We start from the raw sequence: 22469 nt of genomic DNA, 5'->3' as shown, positions 1-22469 counted from the left end.
ATAATGCATTTGCTTAATCATGTAAAGACATGTTGCATTTGTTTCACCTTGCCTTCCCAAGGCACGAGATTGATCTAATAAAAAGATAAATTGCCAATAGCCAGGCAGAGAAAGAATAGGTGTGATGGACAGGGAAAGAGATTAAATAGGAGGAGAAGTCTAGGCTCAAGAGAAGAACAAGAAAAAGAGTAGAAGAGAAGAAGCAAGATAGAACAAGGTACCGACCTGGGGCCAGAAGTCAGGCAGTCACCAGGAGATAGCAAGAAGGTAAAAGGTATAAAGACCAGAGGCAAAACATAGATAAAGATAAACATTTTAAGCTGAAAGAACTAGCAAGAAAAGAACCAAGGGTTCAAAACTAGTAATATGGCTCTGTGTGATTTTTGGGAGCTGGTTGGTGATCCAAAAGACAAAGCCTGGAATAATGGGAAGGGTTTTGTAATATGAAAGCCTTACCCAGTGACATACCTTCTTCAACAATGTGTATTCCTATCATTTTTATTTCAATTAAATACTTCAAAAAGAGAAATTGTATTACTATTGTAAATCACAGTGCCTTGAACAATATAGTTACTCAATAATAACTCTTTCAATCTAAGTCACCTTTATTATTATAGAAAGTTGATGACAATATCAGTGCAAGAATATTTTCTTTTTCTTTCTATTTTCTATTTTTTTAAGCTAAAGGAGAAACTTTTCAAGTTTTATTCAGGTTGTAAAATCTGCAGAGAGCACATCTTAGTTTATGTCCAACCTGGTCTTTACAGTCCCCTGAGAAGACTCACTTCCTGTTTTCCTTTTTCTTGTCCTTTATGCCATCCTTGTTAGCATGGGAGACCAGAGAGCCCATTGTGTTTCCATTTGCTTTATTATTGGGATCCCCACCTGGAAAGTTCTCTAGGAATCTGAAGGAAATCTGGGTCTTGGATCACATCATATCTATCCTTCTTCTTGCCTGGCTAAGATGTGTCCGTGGGGGAGCTGGCTTCGATATCAGGTGACTCTATTTGGCCAAATTCTGCTCCCTGTAGGGACATCTGCATGGCATAGGCATCCTGTTCCTTCTTAGGCATGCTGCTTTGGTCAGGAAGCCCAGCACAGCACTGCCAAATTCCTGCTTTCCATAGTCATCTTTAGAGGGCATTGTCAAGTCTTCAGTCCAAGAGCTAGCAATTCCAGCCTTGGCTGCACAGGCTGCTGCTGCCCGCTATGTCTCCTCCTGCCACTGCCGCTGCTCTTCAAAAGAAACACGAAGAGTTACGGCCAACTCAGGATCAGCACTGGCATCTACTCCAAACTTGAAGCACTATGACCAAGAGTCAAAAAAGAGAACAGATGAGGGCATCAGCCAAGCTGGGCCCTGGAGGCACTGTCACCAGATGTGATCCAGTTCCATCCTTGCCATTCAGTGTGTTCACAAAGGCCGTTGGCATCTCTGTGTTCCCCTCCTCTTCCACAAAATTGAAGATGTCAGCATTAACTTTTTCTATATGAGGTATTGCCTAGTTTGCCAGATCCTTCTCATTGTCTTCCCCAGGGCTACCCACAAAGTCGATGATGACCATCCTGTGATTCTTGCCCTGCCGGTGATTCAGAATCAGATGGACCACTCGAATGTCAGTGCAGAAGGTGATCTTGCCCTTCCTTGGATTGGACAGCATGATTATAGAGAGGATGACGCCAGTGTCAGGGGTGACTATGGTCAGGACTTCACAGTCATTGGCCAGTGTGATGAGTCCCATGAATTCTCACAGTTGTTTTGAGTGACATATGATGTTGATGGCATCCTCCTGGGCCTGCAGTGGGTGGAGAGTTAGTCTCCATTCCACACGTACTCACTGTTGCCCATATAAACCATAGTGCTCTGAAACACTATTGTCCACCTTTCCCCTGTAGACCAGCTTAGGGACTTGCAAGAATATTTTCATACATATCACATTTATTAAATTTTATAATTACACCGATCCACATAGTCATACCTTCTCATAGGCAAGATATGACATTGCAGAAATGGCTGAAAAGAAATGGAATAATATTCCATCAACAATAGATTCAGTGAGAATTTTGTATGAATTCATTTCCTTGATTACCTGGAATCATATCTTAACCAAATAGCTGATTTTTCCCCTCACGATTTGTTACATGTTTCATTCTAGGCCTAATGAAGCAGAAGCATGATCAATCATATCAATGAGCCAAACAATTTGGAGCCCTCACTTGAATGAACATGATGCTTTGAAGATAAATTCAAGCCTCAAGGGGATTGCTTATCATTAGTTTGTTGACCTCTTTTCTGTCCCAAATGAAATAAGTATATGAGGAAAGAAATAAATAATCTATAATAAACCATGATTTACCTTCTGATTTTAACCCACTTAAAGGTCATTACTTGCTTCATATTGAAACCTTGAAAGCTGATCTTTGATTTCAATTTTTACTCTACTGGCATCAAGAATTCTTGTGAAAATACAGAGAAGAATGCAGCTTTAAGGAAACTGAGTAGGAAAATCCTTACAACGATTATTTGGAAGTACTTTAAGCATGAAACTTTGTTCTCTTAAACTAACTGATAGTTACTATTCACTCTAAATGTTAGTTTTGTATTTTTTAATCTTTCAGAAAATGAAAGTGCCATTAATAGTTTAAATGCCTGGATGTAGCCAATATGTCACCAAATTTAGATTTTAATCAACTGTTTCAGAACTAAGATCTTAGTTATACAGGAAAATTAACAAATTTCATCTTTTTCCAATAAGGAAAATTAAAGGGAAATGAAAACAAAACTGAATTGTGCAATGGCCCCACAGCTTTACTTTTCAGATTTCATGGAGTTACACACACTTTTCCAAACTATCTTGATGCTAAGTTTTCAGGAATATGAAAGACCTCAGATGACGCTTCAATAGAATAACTGTTGAAATAAGAGCAGCGGGGCTGCGTCCCTGGCACCTGGCCGCCCATATGGCTAGCTTAGTTTATGCCCCGAAATAATTACACGGAAACTGTATTCTTTTAAACACTGCTTGGCCCATTTCTATCTAGCCTCTTCTAGGCTAGCTCTCGCACCTGGACTAGCCCATTTCTAATAATCTGCTGTAGCCCATGAGCCGGCTTACCTGCTCTTAACCTGCATCTGTCTGGAGTGGAAGAATCATGGCGTCTCTTTGACTCAGCTTCTTTCTCCCAGCCTTCTGTTCTATTTACTCCACCCACCTATGTTCTAACCAATAAAATGGGCCAAAGCAGTTTCTTTATTTTTTAACCAATGACCTTCCTCCATCAAATAACCCCTTAAAGGTAATATTAAATATGTATCCATTAGGCTCCACTTGATGTTCTGCACAAAATTTTTCCTCTAATGCAGATTTCAATAAGGCAGAATGATTTAGTCAGCAAGGACAATGAGACTCTGATGTGTTCCCCAGCCTTCAAGACTATTCAAAACTACACGCTATTATTTGCCTCTGACAGGCTTTCAACATAATTCTTAGGATCCTATATGTCAGCAGAATGCGAGCACTGCATAACTGGTCATGCAACAAATATTCTCCATTGGAAAATAAATGATGTTTGTCTTCCCTTTTTTTTCAGACTCTCCTGTGCTTGACCTCTATATTGCATCTTGTTCTGTGAAAGATTGAGACCTTGAAAAAGGCTAGCTTTTTATTTAACAGCTGGCAACCATGCTCTTTTGCCTTTTTCTCTAAATCATAATTTTGGAACAGCATAATATTTTATTTCATGACTAAACATGTATTGCACATCTATTTTGATGAATAAAATAGCTTTTAAATATAAGTTATTGTTTTGATATTTTTACTTTAGTTATGCTAATTTCCTGCCTTCACCAATACGTATGGAGACAAATACAAAGTATTTTCAATAAAATTAGAAATAAGACAAAATTTTTCACTCTCTCCATACCTATTTACTATAGTAATAGAAGTCTTAATTACACCAATAAGACAACTAGAGATAAAGGTGATTCAAATAGAAAGGGAAGACATCACATACCCTTCTTAGGAGACTATGTGATTGTACACATAAGTGACCCTAAAATTTCCACTGGGAAACACCAGCAGCTGAGAAACACTTTCAGCAAGGTAGCCCTCTTAAATACAAATAAATGGACTGAAGACAAAACAGAGAAAGGACACCTTTCATAATAGCCTCAAAAAACCATTGTCTTGGATAGTCTAATCAAGCAAGTGAAAGACATATATGATGAAACCCTAATACAGTAAAGAAAGAAATTGAAGAAGATATAAGTAGATGAAAATATCCCCATGGATTAGTAGAATTAATAATAAAAAAATGATCATCTTACCAAAAGCAATCTACAGATTAAATGCAACCCTCATCAAAATTTCAAAAAAAAAATTTCACTGAACTTGAAGGGACAGTTTTCAGCTTCATATGGAAGTATTAAAAAATTCAGGGTAACTAAAAAAATAAATTACTGAGGGCATTACCATCTCCTATCTCAAATTGTACTACAGAGCAATAATAATAAAATAGCATAGTACTGTCACATAAACAGATATATTCATAAATGCAATAGACTCAAATACCAACATTAGTAAGTACTCTGACCAAAGGATGCCTGATTGTTTATAAGAAGTCAGAAATACACCATTAAAAAATTGTCTTCAACTGTGGTACTGGTTAAACTAGATGGTTACATGTAGAAGATGCAATAGAATCCACACTTATCACCCAGAAAAATAAAAACTTAATTACCAAAGAATGAAAGACACCCAAATAAGGCAAATTCACTGAAACTAACAGAAGAAAAAGAAGGGATTATCTTTGAAAGCATTGGTCCAGGAAAATACTTCCTGAACTTATCATCTACAGCACAAGAGCTGAGGAAAACAATTATTTATGAGACCTCCTGAAACGAAAACTGTTCTGTATGACAAAGGACACTGTCATGAGACACAGAATGGGAAAAGGTATTCTTTAACTAACTATTTCATCTGATAGCATGCTTGTATCTAAATGTATAAGAAGCACTTAAATCCTTAGTCAGCAACAAAATGCAAGTAAAAGCTATTTGAAAGATGCTGCCAGTGCTTCTTTTTCCAAGCAGCCATGAAGATGACTGCAGTGGAGCAAAGAAGAAGCATACCTAATGGGCTTTGGACCCAAACCAACAGCTGGCCATGTCCTGTGAACCGTTGATATATTTGTTTGGCACTGGACAGAGGCAGTTGTTGCGGGAGGTCCTTCCACTCCTCCAGCCTATAGCCACTGAGATAGCAGCCCATTGGGGCATGGTCTCTCTCCCTTTAAGAAAGTGGCCACTTCCCTCTCCTCTCTCTCTTCACTTCCTGCTCTCCAGGGACTAGACTCCCTTCCTGGTTACACAGAGGGCTGTTGTCTGAGAAGGTGATCTGCAAGTTTTTTCCCCTTTAAATAAATACCGCCCTATTAATCATAATTCCAAACTGGTGTGGCATTGTTTGTGACTTATGCCTTCAGGCAGTGAATGAATCATAGCATTCCACAAATCAAGCAACACTCACTTAAGTCCATGAGAAAGGTCAAGTAGGAGATATGACCCATGGAGGAGCACAGGGTGTGAAGACACAACTGAGGAACATGATTACCCTCCCATGATGGGCATGTACAATGGTAAGACCTTCAAGCAGGTAGAAATCAAACAAGAGATACTCAGTCACTACCTGGCTGAGATCACCTACAAGACCAGTGAAAAATGGCCAGCCTGGTATGTAGTAGCATTTCATTGTATTTGAATAAGTAAAGCCTGCCTGAATATCTGAGAGGAAAACAGCCCTATTGATCAGTCTTACAGACCAGGTAATGGTAACAGACACCTTTAATCCCAGAATCCACAGTAACATAGACCTTTAATCCAAGTAGGCACTTTAGGTGCCATAGAAACCAGGCAGTGCATGTCTTTAATTCCAGTCATGTACGTCTGTAATTCCAGAACTATAGAAAATTATAAAATGGGAGAAAACAGCTCTCAGAAACAGTCTCATTCTGTGATTACTGGAGACAGGATCACCATTTTTTGACTCAGGTCAAGGTAAGAGCCAGTGACTGGCTACTTTGCTTTTCAGGTCTTGAGGTTGAACCCTAATTTCTCTCACTGAGTCTTTATTAAGCATGCTTCATTTGGCACCCAATGTGGGGCACACATTTATGAAAAAGTCAATTTCCTGAGGCTTTTTAGCCAATGACTAAGATCAGAACCAGAACCAAACCTAATATTCTCTCCTGCTCTTACAAATTATTATTGTTAATGGTCAGGAAAAAGCTGAGCAAAGGAAATTAGATTAAATGTTCTTGTTTTGAAACAAAAGTGGGATATTTGGAGGGTAATATAACCAGAATACAATTAACATTTGGATCCACACAATTCACACATGTCTCCTGTAGTTTCTCTTCAAACAAAGTCAACTCTCACTTTGCTTCAGGCAATAATTTCCTGGGATTCTTGAAGTCTGTGTTATCACCTAAGGTTTTGTTTAAATGAATTATTTGATCATGTGTTATCCCAAATGTGGACCATAGATTGGAAATCTCCCCTAGCAATCTTTGGAAGTCATTAAGAGTCTGCAACCAATCTTTCCTAATTTGAACTTTTTGTGTTCTAATATTCTGTAAATCTATTTTATACCTAGATAATTAATAAAATCTCCCCTTTATATTTTTTCAGGAGCAATTTGTAATATCTAATGATGCAAAACTTTCTTATTTCTTCAAACATTCTTTCTAAAGTATCTACATTTGAATAAGGAAAAAGGAAGTAAGGATAGAAGAAAGGGAGGGAGGAGGGAGGGAAGGAAGGACAAGAAAAAATAGAAATTTATCTCACCTTCTTTACCAAAACTGAGAAATTATAAAAACTATGCTTTTCATGGAATCAATTCCTTCTTAAAAGAATTTACGCTCCTCATTCAAAATACATCTGTAGTGATACCTGCTACTTGTCCTGCAGACATTGTCTGAAGTGCACAAACTCTAGAACATCTTAGAATAAAACTTGAAAAACATCATCAAGATTTCCCAGACTCTGGAATAGTGGGCATATTTAATTTCTGTCTTGGATCATTTTTCATTCAGTTTCCATGAGTTTTTAAGCTTTTTATTGTTACTGTTCTTGATAACCATCATTAATGGTGGTCAAATAAGATGAGAATACCGTTTCACATTTCTTTTATCTGTTGAAACTTGTTTTGTGTCTGAGTATGTGGTCAGTTTTGTGAAAAATCCTATGACCTCAAAAAAAAAAAAAAAAGAAGACATCTAGCCGGATGGTGGTGGCTTGCACCTTTAATCCCAGGACTCGGGAAGCAGAAGCAGGCAGATCTCTGTGAGTTCGAGACCAGCCTGGTCTACAAGAGCTAGTTCCAGGACAGGCTCCAAAACCACAGAGAAACCCTGTCTCAAAAAAAATAAAGAAGACATCTATTTTTTTGTGTTAGAACTAATTGTTATATACATGTCTATTACACTTTTGGTCTAGCGTCAGCATTTCTATTTAGTTATTATCTGAACTGAATGATCTCTCAATTGGCAATTATAGGGTATTGAAGTCACCACAATCACTTTGCAAGGTTCAGTTTGGGATTTAAGCTGTAGTGGTAGTGCTTCTTTTATGAATGTGTGTGCACTTTTGTTCAGTTTATCAATGTTAAGAATTGCAATGTCTTTAGGGGTATTTTTCTTTTGATGACTGTGTATTGACCTTTCCTATCTCTTCTCATTGGTTTGGTTTGAAGTCTATTTTATCAGATATTAAAATAGCTGCCCCAGTTTTCTTATTAGGTAGGCTTGCTTGGAAATTCTGAAATATTGAAAATCTGTTTATTCTTATACTCACGTGATTTTACAGGTTAGTTTATGTTGCTTTGTGTGGATGCCTTAACAAAATGCATAGTTCTGCAGGTAATGAGTTCAAGATCAAAGAGCCATCAAACTTGATTTTTTGTGAGTCAAGTGTTAGGTTTGCAGATAAATTCACATATTTATTTGGTGTACTTACAAGGTCTTCTATGGGTATTTTCTCAGTGTCCAAATATCCTTCTAAGTTTTATAAAAACATCTTGCAAAATAGAATATACATATGTTTCTAAAATGACCATAGGAAAAAAAATCAATGCTTATATAGCAAGAACTAAACAAAGAATCATCAACAGTGTGGATTGATAAGATCAATTTAGCATGCATTCTATTTTAGTCAAAGTCTAAGAAAAAATGTAAGTTGTTTTAAAACAAAATTGAATACTTAAAATTAGTTCAGTGTGTGTTATGTGTGTGAAAATAGACATTAAATATGTTCAGTTTTTAATATATTTGTGGAGTTTATGCATTCTGAACTTAATTCTACATAATCTTTATAGATAGTCAAAATTCTTAAGTGACTTCTTGTGGAGGCCAAAAAATGTAGGCCCATTTCCATCTTGTCTGATGATTATAGAGTTGGAGACTAACAGGCTTTACTGCACCTTCTAATTCAAGAGGTGGTTTCCTTGCTCTTTTGAAGATAAAATAGTTCAGTGCCATTCCGATGGGTGGTCAGGATATTCAGGCACTTGTTCTTCTGCTCCTTTCTTTTATAAATATGAGGCCACCTAGAGAAGGGTAGGCTTCAACTTGTTACCTAGAGCACATGACTTGGTCACCTTGCTACCTAGACAACAGAACGCTAATGATTGGAAGTCTCAGAGTTGACTGGATGAGTTACCCTTTTATCATGTTAATAAGTCTTTTATTTCCTTCTCCTCCAGTTTACTTTGGCTATAAACACTGTGGAAAAATAAACATGGACAATTTCAGGGTTTGAGTAATCCCTGAAATAATCTCCTTGTACTGCTTTCTGTTTTCTGCCTTGGTATTCTATGTATCTTCATATCTTTTACTTATAGTTCTTCAATCCCCATGTCCCTACACTGGTAAGAGGTGATTTTGTCAAGGCTGGTCCTCGACAAGTTCTGGGACAAAATCTTGTTACCATCGATTTTTTTCCACAATATGCTTCTTTTGATTTTGATATAGAAATTTGACAGAATCAAAAGAAGCATATTGTGGAAAAAAATCGACAAAGCCAGGCGGTGGTGGCGCACGCCTTTAATCCCAGCACTCGGGAGGCAGAGACAGGCAGATCTCTGGGAGTTCGAGGCCAGCCTGGTCTACAAGAGCTAGTTCCAGGAAAGGCACCAAAGCTACAGAGAAACCCTGTCTCAGAAAAAAAAAAAAAAAAAAAAAAAAACAAGAATTTTGACAAAGTTTTTATTTTTCTGCCTACTTTATACTATTAAATATCTTAACATTTAAACATATGAGTATTTAATAATTTCCAAAAAGAATTTCATTCAGACCATATGATTTTTTCCTTTTTTTTCTTTTTTTCATACCTGAAGACTAAAACCCAGGGCCTTGTATGTACTAGGCAAGCACCATAACATTGAGCTAAATCCCCAACCTAGAATATTATTATCTACTGAATTTCATGATTATGGATAAATGTTTTTAAATGAGATTTGCTTTTGTATTATACTCCTTATGTTTGCCATAATATAAATATTGCTTAAGGGAATATTGCAATTATACAGAATACAAAGTGATAAAGTACATTGAAATTATCTCTATTTTAGGAAGAAATATGTATCAAACAAATAGCCCAAAGTGCACATCAACAGAGTTATTTTTTAGGAAATATATACTGTGTATAAGCATTTCTCTAAATGTTTTCATATATTGTATATAGAAAACACCAGCAATAAAATTAAGCATGTGATATTATGATTTGCTATTTACATTAGTTTTAAGAGAGAAAATGGGATCTCATTGGATTAACAGTTTTAGATAAATTAGTAGTCTCAAAGACCCATGGCTAGTTCTGTATTTTATTACTAAATAATAATAAAGCAAGAACACATGTATTCTCACCATAATATATGCCTGTGTTACAGACAAAGGTATGGTAAGTAAGCAAACCATGTGGCACGTGCTAAACATTTTCATGTTGTTATTTTAGACACATGGCAGCTTGAAATACAGAGGCTTAATATCCACCCAACATTAGCTAGCAAAATCCCTAGTATCAGTTACTTTTTCTCTTATTTCTTTGAGAAAATATTATGACAAAGGCAACTTATATACAGAGAAGTTTATGTGGCTTTGAAGTTGCAAAGGATTAAGAGTCTATTATGGTGGGAAGTTTATCCTTCAAGGGCCAGGCAGGGTAGCAGGAAAAGGATCTTAAGAACTCACAAGCTCAGAAGTAGAAAAAGGGAAGTGAAAAAGACATGAACCTTTAAACTCTCAAAGACACCCTCCAGAGACCAACTTCTTATAAGGCTAAACTCTGCTAACTAGTCCTACCCACTAGGAACCAGGAGATTAAATGCCTGATGCTATGGAACACTAGATTCTCATTCAAGCAACATCAGATCAAATAAGTGCATGCATTATAAACCAGAGTTTATGTCATAATTCACAATAATGCTGTGCACTTAGGTCTTGAATAATTTTCCTATCTTATTTTCTACTTGAAAATACTAGGGATTCTTTTATCTAGCCCATGTATTGAAAAATTTTGTGTTCTGGCCTTACAAGTTCTATCTGTGCTCTTGATTTCTATCTGTTCTTTGGAGAAAGGACAGATGTGTAACAATGTGTCTGGATTTTACCTCTTCTGCTAAGGTGCTTTTTCCTGGTCCTTGTCTTTCAATATTTTTCCTAATATTGTTCCTGGGAATCCTCAGAAAAGTATATACACCATATTAGCCTGGAGAAAATATTCTTTAAATATATCTTCAACAATAAAGTGTCACTCTTTTTATTTTCTTCAATTATTTATCCAGTTACCTATACCATGGCCTACCTCTGTATGAGTCAGTGTCCATAGTGCTCTGCAGATACACATTTTGCTGCAACTGCTTCCTGCCATTCCCAGTGGGCTATGGTTGACCCTCAGTTTTTGTGCCATTGCCTGCTGTTCAAGCTAGAATTAGGTTGTGCAGAAACTGCTCATTCTGGGTTGGTAACATCTAGTGATTCAATCATTTAGAAGTCACCTCAAATAATGTAATTTTGTATGTGTGATGTATCATAGGGATAATTATGACTGCAGAATTTACTTCTTGCCAACATATATATGTTTTTTTATGAAAAAAATACAAATCTGTGATGACTGAGTTGCAGCTTAAAGTAATACAAATTTATTTCACCTTCTTTATCAAAACCGAGAAATTATATAAGAACTATGCTTCTCATGGAATCAATTGCTTCTTAAAAGAATTTATGCACCTCATTCAAAACACATCTGTAGTGATACCTGCTACTTGTCCTGCAGATATTGTCTGAGGTGCACAAACACTAGAACATCTTAGAATAAAACGTGAAAAACATCATCAATATTTCCCAGGTTCTGGAATAATGGGCATATTTAATTTAAGCATATGTAATAAACATACTTAACATTATACTTGTTTCTGGTGATGATTTCATAAAGGCAGTAACTTGCTTCTTTTTTCACCAACCGTTTTCTTCACACAGACTTTAGATTTTTTTACTTTTAAAAACATAAAACAAAGTCTATTTTTAATAGACTTTGGGTTGCACACATTAATTATTATATACATTAGATCCACTCTTCACTCTTCTATGCCATCCCTCTTGTGGTATTCTTTCAAAAAATGATTCCATTTTATATTCATAACTTTTTGATAATAATTCGATTTTGGGGAATTCAGTATAACACGTTTTGAACACAGTCAACCTTTATTCCAACTTTTTTCTAATGCACTTTTCTTCTGACCTAACTTTATGTCTTTTTAAATTTTTTAATATCCAGGCCAATTTATGCTGTTCTAATATACTTGGATGACCTTCAAATACAACACAGACAGTTTATCAAGGGATATACTCCTAAAGAACATTGAAATAGCTGATACAAATGGGCAAAATCACTGTAACCACGAATGGAACTTCATTCCCTTTTTTGTCTTCTTTTCATACTGGATTTGTTCTAGTTTAATCTTACAGGGGTCTTGTGTGTAGTGTCAGAATCTCTCAGTGCTTATATGAGCATATTTCCTGCTGTGTCCTGAGAACATTTTTTCCTGCAGTATTCACTTTTCAACCTCTTAAACTTTTTGTGTCCCTATTGCACAATGAAACTTGGGAAAGCCTCTAGACAATGGATATGGTATATGTGTTTGATGGATATTTAAGGTTTTAGAAGTAGAGTTGTGCAAAATTGCACACTAGGGTTCCTTTTGCTTTCTGTAGCATTCACTATTACAGAAATTAAACAAAATATACATGAATGCTTGTCTACATAATAAAATTCCAAAAAACTCATAACTGGTTTATCAATCATTCATATTTCCTATAAATGATCATAGAAAATGGGAAGAAATTATTATTTACATAAAAAATAAAGCTAACATTGATGATTAGGTTTTATATGCTACTTCATATTTTATTAAAAATATCAGGAGTATTACTTTTTGAAAATTGAAACTTTCAATAAGTACAAGAAAAGGGTATAAATAGAAGTTCCTCCCAGGCTTGTGAAATAGTTAAGTAGAGAGTGATTTATATTTAAACTATGAATCAAACAAATTTAGTGTGACATTCCATAAAACCTCTTGAAATTAAAATAGTGTACTTCTTACCTCACAGTGTAAACTGGCTGCCGTTTTAGGGAATGGCTCTAAATCTGTCACTTTCCATCCATCCTCTCCTAATTCACATCTTCCTCCCTTCTTGCTTGCTATGCCGCCATTCATCACAGACACAGCTGCTATCACAGCAGCCCTATCCTTCACACTTAAATCACTGGCTGTCTCTGCTCTTGTCAGGGCTAGTGTTTGAAACAGCAAATAAAAACCAGAAGCAGCAGCTGCAATAGCACAAGCACCACAAATGTTCCCCAGGATTCCCATCACACAACCCATTTGTGCCAAGTCTTGGTACAGATCTCCTCACACTAATAACCAAAAAGAATACAGAAAATGTAATTGTGGAGTAAATGACAGCATATAGTGCAGTTCGAAAGGGAGAGAGACTTTGGACTCATAACTTCTTGAATGTAAGTAAGTTTGGAAGAGACTTTTGATATAGAATAATGAAATGAGATTGCATTAGCAAAATTGTTTAGCAACATGTGTTAATTATGTTTACATTTATAGGCTTGAACATGACTCCTGACAATTTTTTTTTATACCAAGAACATTTTTTTTGGTCATCATCTTATCACTTTTCCTGTGTCACCACTGTGCAGAAGAATTAAGCAAAAGAAGATAAATGGAGACTCTTAGTAGCTTATAAATAATCTAAGAATTTATTTGTCCAGGATTTCCTCTGTTTATTTATCAAATACAGACTATATGAAAAACATCATCAAATCTACCATCAAAGTATTTAATCAGCATTTGAACAATGAATGGATAAGTTATATACATATAAATGGAAGATATAAAAAAAGCCCTAATTGTTTTTGCTGATAGTATTTGGGAAAGAACCTAGGCTCTCATGCATGATGGCTAAGTGCACTACCACTGCTCAATCGTCAGAAATGTTTTTCTACATTCTCTGGATTCTTGAATTTTATTTAGGGAAATAGAAGATATCCACAATTGATTCCTTAACACCTTTAGTACAATATAAAAGGTTACAATTTTTAAACTATTTGAATATGTAAAAACAATGTTTTTAATTGTTGCAAATATTAGACTAAAATAGATGGCCAAATAATTAAGATGCATATTCACGAATTAGTAAATTATAAATAGTGATACTGTGTGTGGCTACCTCTGAATAATGGTTAAAATAATGTGCATTGTTTGGTTTTTGGTTTACTTGTTGCAGCAAAGGATAAATTGCACAGGGGAAAGCTGGGAAGATAGGAATTGCTGTCACTGAGAAGGTAATTTGTGGAAAGATTTAAGTCTGTGAGGCCTTTCCATGAATGTAAGTGTGGTTAGAATATGATGGTAATTCTATGATTATAGGTCTCTTCTAGAGGATGGGGAGAAAAAGCAAATGTAGCACAGATCTCCAAAAATTCCTTGTATTATCCAGAAAAAACCTAATTAAGTGTTTAATGACTAGCCAGCTCCATACAATATTTGTCTGACAGCAATATGCCAGTTTATTCATTGGACCTACAAAGATATTCTTTATCCTTTACAAAAGTTTCATTCTTTAGGCAATTACAGAGCTAGTCTCAAAAGTGAAAAAAAAAAAAAGTAAAATGAAAGCATTGTGAACTACCCAAACCTGGAAAGAAATATATATCCACAGCTATAATCTGCTGTTTATTTTAAGTTGAGATAATGATTATGCACTTGGAGGAAATGCCACAGTGATTTCTGGGCAAATGAGAGACTACATAGCAACTAGATAACCAGGTATATTTACTCTATAAAAATTCTTTTAATTATTCTGTTGCCATCAGTTTGATCTTAGTACATGTTATTCTTTGAAACATTTTCTATATTAGGTAGAAAATTAGGAAAGATAATCTAAATTGAATGTGATGATTCATATTGAAAAGATTAAGTAAACTTTTGCTAGATAGTTCATTTCAATATTTAAACTTTGGTGAGATAGTGTAAGGCGAGAGATAGTATGGGCACAGTAGTGCAGAAGACAGTTGGTAGTAGTTCCTATCTCCAGGAACCCTCTAAGCCTCCAGCAGACATAGAGCTGTTTAGTTCTGCAAACATCCATCTGTCACATATGACTATTTAGCACTTGAAATATGGGAAACCAACTTGAAATGTGCTATACAATACAACATTAGGTTGAAATACGTAGATAATGTAAAATGTTTTAATATGTTTTATTAATCATATATTAGAATGTTGATTTGTAAACATTATGCTTAATGGAATAGATTATTAAAATCCTCATCTCTTTCTTGTTCATTAAGATAGTACAAAAATTTAAAATTGTATTTCTCTTATACTTGTATTTCACATTATATTACTTTTGTTCACTCCCGATATAAGGAATGCCTTGAAATTGAATTATATACTTCTTATTTCCAACTTAGCACCAAGAAAAGATGGTTTCTTTAAAGTAATTAATGTACATATTTTGACGCTCCTATATGTGCTTGATTTTTTTTTTGTTTTGTTTTAGCAAAATTGCTATAGGTCAGTGTTTTTCATACTTCTTATTGCTCCAACACTTTAATATTATTCATCTTGTTTGGGGACTTTTTTCCACATAATTATTTTCATTGCTACTCCATAACTATTATGAATTATAATGTAAATATCTATGTCTTCTCATGGTCTGAGGAAACCCTTTTGATAGGGTCAATTGATCTTCAAAAGGGTCACAACCCACAGGTTGAAGTTCACTGCTATCAATGGAGACAATGCTACGAAGGACAATGATGCAGTGTATTGTGTAAAAAACCCTGAAAAATCTGCACATTCAGCAAAAATAGGCCATGCTAAAGAATTATATCCAGGCTTAATCATTGCTCCAAGAAAAAAAATATGTGACATCTAAACTGACTGTCAAAGAAAGATTCCTTTGAAACTTCTTGTCTTGCACGTTCTGTTATCATTTCTCATATTTCTCTAGAAGTAGGCTATGGCACAGATGTTTCAAAATAAAATATTGAATGACTATATATTGTGATACAATGATAAAATGATAATTATCATTAACTCTGAACATTCTAGCAACCTAAATTTATTTTGAATCACCAACAGTCAAATGAATATAGAATCTTTGGCGGATTTTAATGCTATGTTCTTTGAACACACATCTTATGATAAATGAATATCTTATTAAATCTCATATATGTATGTATATATTAATTATAACTTATAAACAACAAAATATTGCTATCACATGCTGGATTATAGTACTAAGAAAGACAGGATATATTTTTCAATATGTGTATTATTTCCACAAGATTTTTTTGTGATAATAGACTGGCTCACTAATCTTAAGGAACCTTTTAGTGCAAACACATTTCTAAAATGTAAATATGAAGACTATGAATGTAGCAATGCACATGCATTGAAAGATGGTATATTATGCTTTGAATATATTAATAGTTAAAACTGCCAAGTAAAAGAGAATACTCATTATATTTTATATAGTATGAAATAAATGACTAAAAGTATGAAAATATCAATTAGAATATAATACTCCCCAAATAAATTGTGTTTGCAGTTTACTAAAATAAAATTACTGTGTTGAGGAGATAACGTGATATAACGTATTTGCTGTGGTCCAACTACGGATGGCAAATTAGATCAATCCAACTCACATGGAAAATGATCTTGTGTAACAGCCAGCCTGCAGTCACAGAATTTAGAGGTGGGAATTGCACAGATTTCGTGATTTCCTGAGGCAGGAAGGTCGACTAGACTTCCCATTTCATATCCTCTGAGTTTAGACAGAGGCCATGTATCAATAAAAGTGGAGAGTGTTGATGACACCTAAATTGAACCTAACATCTCAAAATACATGCATACATCTGTACACATATGCTTATGTATGTATGCATCCATACAGACATGACAATACAACACTACATGCTATGATCTACAGATTCATGCACATGCAAAAGTATATTATTTTACCATAGTTTTACTATAGCATTTAAATGTACATGTGGCTATGTTTAATGCTTCTTATTGTTAATGTTTATGTGCTATAACAGCAACAAGTTATGCTATTAACTGTGTATCAGTAAGATCCTGAGTTACATTCTATTTGATAGAATAGAATGTAAATGCAATATATTTATCACCTTACTGTTCATGTGTGAGGACTCCCCACTTACCTAAGCACTATCTGATAGTTCTCTTAGTATTACCGCATGTATTTCCTTCCTAATATAACTCTTCTTCCATTTGTATTTAAGCAAACCTGCCATTCACATTCTGAGGTTCTGCTGTATGGGATTTCAAACTATAAAAAACCCCCAAACACCTACCAGGTGGACAGCAAATGACATAATAACCATGAGTAATGTTTGATGAGTAAACTGAGGAATTCAGTTCATGTTCTGCTCATCTCTGTCTCTTTTAAGCCTTTAAAGCTCTGTTTCCTTTGAAAGAGAGTGATTCTACTTAGCTTTTTGAATATAAAAAGGAAAGAAATAGAATTCCTTCTTGTATTCATTATGTCATGGAAATAAGTCATGTACATGATTAAATAAATATTTAACTTAAGGATTCATCTTGAGAATGAAGTATTATGAATACAGAACAAGAATACATTTGCTGCTTTTTGAAAATATCAATGCTTGAATGAAGCCTTCCTCATTTTATTTAGTTAATAAGTGTGTTTTGTTGGGGGGGAGGTGCAAGTATGCACATGTGTTTTAGTTTTTCCTATGTGTGTGCGAATTTAGGTCCTTGTGTTACACGGTTCACATATGAAGATAAAGGACAACTCTTGGACAGTTATTCTCACCTTCCATCTTGTGAGATTTGGGAAAAGTGATTAGGACATCAGTCTTGCATGCAAATGCTTCCACTATTCTTGGGAATGATTATTGGATCAATTGTTCTTGTGTCACAAGATAATTTAGTCTGTTTAAGAAACTATTAGTCATGGAAGAATTATAGTAAGGTCTCGCTGTGGGTGAAGTTCAAAGAACAACCAGAAGTTACATAATAACACAATCCCTAATCCAAAACCTTTGGGATCTTTTAATATCAGCTCCAATATATGGCTTTGCAAAGTACTTTGAAAGTCAAAAATTGACTTTAGTTTATTTAAAATTGTTTTCAGAGGTGGTCATGATATACAGTGATGAAGACACGTGCTATAAATCACAGAGAAAAATAAAAGACATCCAAATACTGTAGCCATTTATCTTTTGAGTGAAAAGTATATGCTGACTCAGGCAGTGGTAAATGGCTTGGTTAGTTAAGGACTACAAGGAAAAAAACTGGCTAATAAATCTATAGAGGCCAGGTGGTAGTGGTACACACCTTTAATCACAATACTTGGAGCCAGAAGCAGGCAAACCTCGGAGTTCAAGACTAGTATGGTCTATAGAGCTAGTTCTAAGACAAACTAGGGGTACACAGTCACATATCCTTTGCAGTGAAATGCACATTCACCAGCTCAATGGAATTCTGCATATTCACTGATTAATGAATTCTTTTCAAGCAATGTTCTTAAGGCAAAGGCACGTTTTGGCCCACAAAAGCAATATTAACATAGGGAAGAATCCTTATTTGTTGACTTGTTTTACACAGTGCAATATCTTTGCCTCATGTCTCCATCTGCACTTTTAAAAAAAATTGCCATCTAAGCTTTTCTTTCAGATGAGAGAGGACTTGACTATGAACTGCATTTAACATTATCTTCTGTACTTACTTGCTGTTATGGGCTTTTCTTTTCCTTGGGTATATTTGTTTTCAGTGTAAGCACACTTATCTGAAATTTTCATGGATAAAACCCAGTCTCTGAATCTCCTCCATGTTGAATACAGCCTATTTTTACTGGAATTAACATTTTGCCAGAACACTAGATAAGGGACTGCATTATCAGCATACAGTATAGAAACCTGCAAGAAGTAAACAGAAAGTTAGAATAAAATGTAAAGCTTACAGGTGGAAAACTTAGATATTATATACCATCATGGTATTATTAACCATGTTCTGTTGTCTGAAATTGGAAGTTCAGTATTTAGAAGTCATTAAACCTATTTCTGTAATGAGCTTGTATAGACAGAGGCAAAAAATTACTATTTAGTTACTTAAGATATTGGAGACTATCTTTGATCTGAATTTACTTTGAGATCTTAATGGAAACCACATTTATCTGGTTCATATAGCATCATAAATATAGAATATTCAGTACTTTTGGCTGTCTTAGTCTTGGACATTGAAAATACTGACAGAGTTAGACTGCTGGGTGCTATTATAGTCAAAATGAGAATTTTAATAACATGTGTCTTTGGGTTTTGAAATAAAAACTTATTTTAATCAATTAGATTAAAAAATTGATGCATATGTAGAATATAGACTACATACCTATGTTATAATAAAATTATGAAACAATTAAGTAAAAACATAAATACAGAATTCACTTTGTCTTACTCCTAATGTTTTATTACACTGCATGTACTTTCCTTATTTCCTTTAATATTTCACACTGTGGAAATTGTATCTGTTATTTCAGTATATGCATTGTATCAAACTAATTGTGATTACATTTCTGTAGCAGTATTTCTGTGGTACTAAAAAGAATATACAAAAAAAGCAATTTAACACTGTGGGAAACAAGATTATTTGAGATGTATGATATATAGTTCAAACAATTTATTTGACTACTGAAAAGAGGGAATGAGATTTTTGAAGTCCCTAAATTTCAATATCATGAAATCAGAAGTTTTGCAAAAATCACGTTTAAAAAACAGAAGTATGTCAGCTTTTTAAAAAATTATCTATGACATTGATATGAGATAAACTAACATCCCTGAAAACAGAAATTATATTTAGGTGTTGGAGAAAAATAACACTCAAGGAAAGGACACTGGTTGAATTTAACATTTTTAGATTCTATAGTCTGTGGTTTTGAATGTTATCTTTGTCTTAAAATTAAAAGAATCAGAATTCTAAGAGTTGAGATTTTTTTAATTATAGAAACAAACTGGGGAGCACATACAATGAGGAAGTAGGGAAATTATGAGACTAATTATTCCAGAATTACACTTTCAGTGCAGAATTTGATGTCCTTTAAAATAGTAGGCAGAAATCTGATTGAGAAGGGAAAAAAATTAGCCTTGTAAACTTCAAATTTGGATGTCCATTGAAAGGACAAAGTAGGTTAACAGCTCAGATTACATGAAATGATTAATGACAATGTCAGATCTATTTCAGAAGGAGATATCACTGCTGCTAAAGTGTATGAGACTTATAAGCCCTTTATTGAAAAGACATCAAGAAAGACAGTGATCAAGGTCAACACTGACTGAAAACTCCAACCAATATAATGACATGGGCAATTGGATACTTCAAACATTTAATCAAGCAGGAAAATTGAATTACTGAGAACAAGAACACTGTGAAACATCAAAACTCACAAGCATATTATGACCAACTGTTTTTATTTTTTTTTCAGAATTTTCTCCAATCAGACATGAGAGAACAGTGAGCTAATCACAACTACTCTGTCCATTGCTAATGTTTAAATTTGGTTAGTGTGGGTGCGCTAAACAAGTATGTTTATAAGAGTTATACTTCTCAAGAGCAACACACACAGTACATGGTTATTCAATACCAAATAGTTGTCACTGAAAACAAATATAAAAATAATGTTATTTTGACTTAGCGGGATATATTTAAAGATATATATGTGTGTGTGTGTGTGTGTGTGTGTGTGTGTGTGTGTGTATGTGCATATAAAAATAATCAAAAAACAGAGTCCACATGAATTTTAAATGAGTTCAAGCAGGGGTTGTATGGGAGGGTTTGGAGTCAGGAAAGGAAAGGATGTCACTATTTAGTCATTTTATAATTTCAACAATAAATAAAATATATAATTAAAACTGCATATTCACACAGGTTACCTACTGCCTATGTTATGCACACTCCTCAACTTGCAGTCATTTCTTCTCACAATAAAATTATTATAACACAATAACAGTAGGTGTCAATTTTGAATTTAACACAGAAAACAATAAAGCATTATAGCTTAGTCTAACATTCATTCAATGTGCTACAGCACTTTCATTATCCTACAATGGTGCAAAATCAACCCACACAAAGACTATTTTGAGATAAATTGTTGAAGGCCTCATATAATTTATTGAACATATGCATAATGAAGCTGCTGAGAACACAGTTAAGGAAGAGTATTGATTACTGAGTATTGTGCTTGCAAGGTTGACTGGGAACTCCGGCTTTATAATGCTGTCCATATTTCCAAGCATCAATAGTACATGTAGCTAACCTGGAAAGAGGTCACACTTCAAGTTTGAAGTATGACTTCTACTTACACATATAAAATTCAATTGAAAGGTCAAAAAGTTATACATTGAGTCATTGTAAATTCTGGGCTTTATGGATTCATTAGGTAGTAAAATATCAAGGATAATGAGGATGATCTAATGTCTTGAAGATGGAACATATAATAAAAATTTGAGGGGATTGACCAAAGTTTTAATGGAGAAACAAAATCAAGTGTGATGCCTAGTATGGAAAGTCTTTCAAACTTGTTATAGCTCCCTTGAATTGAACATTTGGAATAAACTCATTAATGAACTTAAAGTCTAGTTATATTAAACATTCCTATCAGAAGCTAACAATGATGTTTGGCTTTTATGTTTCATAATTCTTGCTAATATATTTAAGAGAGTTAGTAAATTTTCATCTCAGTTTCATAATTAAAGTTTTTGTTATGTTCTGTATGAATATTCTGTCATTCTTTATGCTATACCTAACCTGTCTTTTATTTTGGTAGTAGTAATAATGACTTTATAATCCACCACTTTAAAAAAAAAATTCCAAGAAAAGAGACCCAGTATAAAACTTTAGAAATTAGAGTGTAACTATAGCTTTGTGATTGAATGTTGACTTACGATGTTGATGATTTTGTGTTAATTCCCCAAACCTGCAAACTAAGGTGGTAAATATTTGTAGATGCATATGTAATATCTATAGTAACTATACATATCTAATACTTGATCATTTTCAGACTATGGAATAATCCTCTTTTACATAGTAAAGATTTGTCACTCGAATTGGTTTAATAAAATGCTGATTGGTCAGTAGCTAGGCAAGAAGTTTAATAGGGCCAACCTAACGATGATGAGAAGGAGAAGGGCAGAGTCCAGGTTGCCAGTCAGATACAGAGGGAGCAGAGATGAATGCATCATGCTAATAAAGCTACTGCCATGTGGCAGGGCATAAATAAGGAATACGGGCTAATTTAAAATGTAAGAGCTAGTTGGTAATAAGCTTGAGCTAATGACCAAGCATTTACAATTACTATACGCCTTTGTGTGTTTATTTTGGATCAGAGGATAGACAGAAAATTCTAATAATCTTTTCAGATCATTTATTTATCATTTGTTCTTTTTGTAATCTCATAAATATACATTGCATTTACATAAGTTTCTTCTCCTCCTTCACCAATAGTTTACATGTGACCTTGATAGCTATAGTGGGGCAGAGAGTCAATACCCTTTAGGAATATGACTATTGTTATGTTGATAATGCCCCAGAGGATGGCTTCACATGCACATGCACACAGGAACAACTAGTTAAGACTCAATAGCTTATAAAAGTGAAATAATACAAAATAAAGTCAGACAGTGTATGTACTGAGGCAGATTAGGGGGAGTAACATAGAGAACACAGGACAGAATATGAACAAAATATATTGTTATATACAAGAAATTTTCAAACCAAGCAGTGATTTGCACACTTTTAATCCCAGAACTCAGGAGGCAGAAGCAGGCAGATCTCTATGAGTTTGAGGCCAGCCTG

At 34.5% G+C, this 22469-nt stretch overlaps 1 pseudogene; it reads right to left on the bottom strand.

Moving 5' to 3' along the window:
* Nucleotides 1-781: 781 nt before the first annotated feature.
* LOC101996244 lies at nucleotides 782-12941 on the bottom strand (annotated as a pseudogene).
* Between the last annotated feature and the right edge of the window lie 9528 nt (nucleotides 12942-22469).

This window comes from Microtus ochrogaster, linkage group LG1 (genome assembly GCF_000317375.1).
Source record: "Microtus ochrogaster isolate Prairie Vole_2 linkage group LG1, MicOch1.0, whole genome shotgun sequence".
Classification (NCBI taxonomy): domain Eukaryota; kingdom Metazoa; phylum Chordata; class Mammalia; order Rodentia; family Cricetidae; genus Microtus; species Microtus ochrogaster.
This window is presented reverse-complemented; position numbering and strand designations above follow the sequence as displayed.